Raw genomic sequence first — 5,000 nt, forward strand, 5'->3', positions numbered from 1 at the left:
GTAATGATGATGTGGTGGTGGTTGCAGTAGTAGTGGTAGTGATGATGGTTGTAATACAAGTGGCAATGATGATGATGTGGTAGTTGGAAGGGGGGGGGGGGGTATCCCTGGAACAAATTGACGTCACCGGAATTTGACGGAAGTTGCCCGGAGCCCGGAATTTTTTGCTCAAGACCGGAGTTTTGGCATCACTGGTTGAGGTCATATCAGGAAAAGAAGAGACGGATGAGAGAACAGTTTATTTGGAGAGGAGTTTTAGAGACACGAGTGCCTCTTTATCTTTATCTTACATCAGTGTCTGCTCCTTACTTTGGCACTTAAATATTGCAAGGACTTTGAAATGTTATGTCAAATGCTGCAGATAGCAATTGTTCAATTTTATAAAAAAGTGTTTCCTATGTTGTTTTTTTTTTTTTTAATGGAGATTCCTTTTTTGCCCAGTCAAATTACGATGATTTTTAGCATGGAATTAAAAGAGCACAGGAGAGAGAGATAGAGAGAGAGAGAGAGAGAGAGAGAGAGAGAGAGAGGGGGGGAGAGAGAAATAGAGAGAGAGAGGGAGAGAGTGAGAAGAGAGAGAGAGAGAGAGAGAGAGGGGGGGAAGGAGAGAGAGGAGAGGAGTGGAGAGAGAGAAAAAGAGAGGAGAGGAGTGGAGAGAGAGAAAAAGAGAGAGAGAGAGAGAGAGAGAGAGGGGGGGGAGGAGAGAGAGGAGAGGAGTGGAGAGAGAGAAAAAGAGAGGAGAGGAGTGGAGAGAGAGAGAAAAAAAAAAAAAAGAGAGAGAGAGAGAGAGAGAGAGAGAGAGAGAGAGAGAGAGAGAGAGGAGAGAGAGCGCTATTCTCCCATTGTGCCGGTGACTGTAACGTTAGGTGGTAATGTGTTTACCACAACGGCCTACCCACATAATACTAATAGAATAGGATGGCCGATGGGAATTCCAGACTCCGGATTATCTCCTACCCCCCTCCACCCCTCATTGTTTCATATCCCCAGGTTTGCTCATTAATTATGAATAACAATTGTGACATTGAATGGAAGCTTCAATTTAATATAGAAAACAGATAACATGGACGTTTCGGGTTTCCCCTGTATCAACAAAACAGGATGAATAAAAACACTAAAGACGAATGAGATAATGTAGTAGATAGTGACGTTGTTAAGATGAATAAACCAAGAAGATTGATCTCGTCTGTATCGACTTTGTGAACTAATCGAAGGGGAGAAAGTGGCTATTTAACCTTTTACTGTACGTTTGAAGGGTTTTAAATGCTTTTTAACCACATACATACACACATACACACACATACACACACATACGCACACACACATACACACACGCACGCACACACACACACATTGACTTTTTCTTCACTCGACACCAGGTTTTCTATCAGGAACATAACATAAAAATTCCATTAAAAAAAAAAACCCCAAAAACTTGAGCTTTTATATAGAGCAATATCCATTCCATGTGCTCAACGCGCTTTACAAGGGGTCCCTGACCAACAACAACATGTAACATGTAGAACGAGACATGACGCCTGTTAAGCGATATTACAAATTTTTCTTCGGACAGTGACAGCGCTGTTAACGACCAGGTACTCATTTTACACCTGAGTACGGTGAGAGAATGTGAATAAAGAGCCTTTTCCAAGGACTCAACTATGCGCCAAGCGAGACTCGAACTCAGGACCTTCCGATCCGAAAGCGAGTGCCATACCACTAGACCACATAGGCCTGACTTGGTGTAATAAAATATAAGAGGAGGAGGAGGAGGAGGAGGAGGAGGAGGAGGAGGAGGAGGAGGAGGAGGAGGAGGAGGAGGAGGAGGAGGAGGAGGAGGAAGAGGCCTGTACTTTCCGACATAGTGATGATTTTACATCAAAAATCAATATGTCTAGCGGTGAATGACAGAATGCTAAAATTGGTCTCGATTAAAATTAGAATGATTTCCCGACACCAAAGCAAAAAAAAATAATGATGACAAGGACAATGTGATTACTCGATTTTCTGTCATTTCAATTCCATAACATTCACCTAAAACACCATGTGTCTAGTCTAATCTATCCACCTACCTACTTACCTCAAAACCTATCTGTCTATCTACCTTAACTAATATCTATTTATTTATTTATCTATTGTTGCTGTTTAAAAATATCTTAATCGGGTGTCACCTTCAATGAATAACATCTTCACTAAATGTGTCGCACGCGCCGTAAAACCCTTAAAAACAAAACAAAAACATTACTTACCTATACTAACTTGCATTGTTACTATTATTATTGTTATAATTATTATTATTATTATTATTATTATTATTGTTATTATTATTATTATTATTATTATTATTATTATTATTATTATTATTATTGTTATTATTATTATTATTATTGTTATTATTATTATTATTATCATTATTGTTATTATTATTATTAATTATTGTTATTATTATTATTAATTATTGTTATTATTATTATTATCATCATTATTATTATTATTATTATCATCATCATCATTGTCATCATGACCACCACCACCACCATCACCACCACCACCATCATCATCATCATCAGTATTATTATTATTATTATTATTATATTACTAATATTTGTGAATATTTATCGAACGGCTGAGACACCGTCCTAACATTAATAATAACATTATATTATAGATATAGGCTTTCAATGTATCTACGCTAAGGGTGTGTAATTATTGTATAATATATCCCAAGCCACGACAATGGGACGGTGAGTCTGGTCAATATGGATAATAATGTCACGTCTGCCCTCCAGTCTATGACGGGTATTTTGGGGGGTGAGTAAATCACACGAGCAAACACACCCACTCATATCACGTCAGACAGGGGGTGGGATGGGGGGGGGGTGAGTGAGAGGGAGAGAGAGAGAGAGAGAGAGAGAGAGAGAGAGAGAGAGAGAGAGAGAGAGAGAGAGAGAGAGAGAGCAAAGGGGAGACTGACACACACACACACCGAGAGGGGAGAGAGAGAGAGAGAGAGAGAGAGAGAGAGAGAGAGAGAGAGAGAGAGAGAGAGAGAGAGAGAGAGAGAACAGGTGAGACAGACAGAGAGAGAACAGAGGGGTAACAGAGAGAGAGAGAGACACCGAGAAAGAGAGAAACACACACACACACACGCACACACACACACACAGAGAGAGAGAGAGAGAGAGAGAGAGAGAGAGAGAGAGAGAGAGAGAGAGAGAGAGAGAGAGAGAGCAGAGGGAAGAGAACAAGGACAGAAAAAGTCTATTACCAACGATAGGATATCTGAGTCTGTATGTGTCTATCATAAAAGACAGAGTGAGGCTTTGACAAAAGGTCGGTTCAAACACGCCCCAAAAAAAAAACAAAACAAAAAAAAAAAATAAACAACAACAACAAAAATCAAAAAGATAAAAAAATAAATAAATCAAAAGCTAAAAAACAACCCCCTTCCCCCCCCCCCCCCCTCTCAAAATAACAAAATAAAAACAAACAAACAAAAAACCCATAAAAAACCCAACCAAACAAAAAGAAAACAACAAAAAAACATTTAAAAAAAGAAAACATCAATAGTAATATCGTTGAATAAAAACAGGAAGATATATTTTTCGTATCAGTTTCTCAGAGTTTAATAATAATAATAATAATAATAATAATAATAATAATAATAATAATAATAATAATAATAATAATAATAATAATAATAATAATAATAATAATAATAATAATAATAATAATAATAATAATAATAATAATAATGCAAGTAAGCAGTATCGGTAAGTAATGTTTTTGTTTTGTTTTTAAGGGTTTTATGGCGCTTGCGACACATTTAGGTCATAGCAGCGCCAGAAAATGGGATAGTATAAATAAAAGTTCTAGAATTACAATTAAAGCACCCTTGAAAAATTAAGACAAAGGGGAATGGTACAAATAGGGAATTGGTGTAGATTCCAAGAACATATCATCAATGCATTTAAGTTTGAGATCACCCAAAAGTCTCATTCAGACACGCGCACAGAATCCCACAAAGAAGAACACACTCAAATACTTACATTATAAATTCAAAACAACAAATGTATTAATACATAACAGAGAGATGATTTACAAGGAAAATAAAAAATCTTCTCCCTATACATTTGACTGTTTCCCTCCCAGCCAAGGACTCCGGCCAGGACCAGGACAAAAACCGAGTAATCGCATTCCAAGACAAAGACAGAAGGCAAATTGGAAAACAGCTATAGAGGGATAGAAGAAGACAATAAGTACCTCCCTGCATCACTATGGTAGGTCAGGAACCTCACCCAGCATAGTTAAGTAAGAAAGTAAAATGAAAATGGTTTGATAACGATGTTGACAGGATAACACGTATTCAACGAGGTAAAAAAAAAAAAAGAAAGAAAATAAATGGGCTTTTATATAGCGCAATATCCACTAAACGTGTTCAAAGCGCTTTACAAGGGGTCCCTGGCCAACAGTAACATTTAACATTTAGGACATGACGCCTGTTAGGCGATATTACATTTTTTCCCGACATAATAAACAACGCTATTAACGTCCGGGTACTTATTGTACACCTGATTACGATGAGACAATGTGAGTAAAGAGCCTTCTCCAAGGACTCAATTATGCGTCGAGCGAGACTCGAACCCGGGGCCTTTCGATCCGAAAGCGAGTGTCATACCACAAGACCACATAGCCGCACATAAAAGTGTACAAATAGAGATGAAATGGGATTCCCGATAGCAGCTCCCCGGTAGATAGAGCACACGCCTCACAAGTCAAAAGACCAGTTTTAATCCCGAGTGTGGCTGAGAGATTTTTTTTCTTTTTTTCTTTCTTTCTTTCTGACTCCCCTGTTCAATTACCAGTAACTGAGCTGCAGGTTATGTTTGAGCTGGCGGAAGGTATTCTGCGATAGCCTAGTAAGTATCTTATCCAAAGGATAACAGGTAATTTCTACTGTCATCTAAAGCTACAGAAACCGATCCTTGAGCCTTGCGACT

At 38.1% G+C, this 5,000-nt stretch overlaps 1 protein-coding gene across 12 annotated transcripts in view; it reads right to left on the reverse strand.

Moving 5' to 3' along the window:
• LOC144959991 (AMP deaminase 2-like) overlaps window positions 1–5,000 on the reverse strand; it is a 90,749-nt gene that overhangs the window by 46,706 nt on the left and 39,043 nt on the right. The gene's annotated exons all lie outside the window — the stretch shown is intronic.

Source organism: Berghia stephanieae, chromosome 14 (genome assembly GCF_034508935.2).
Source record: "Berghia stephanieae isolate SIO BIC M18660-M18661 chromosome 14, UCSD_Bste_1.3, whole genome shotgun sequence".
Lineage (NCBI taxonomy): Eukaryota > Metazoa > Mollusca > Gastropoda > Nudibranchia > Aeolidiidae > Berghia > Berghia stephanieae.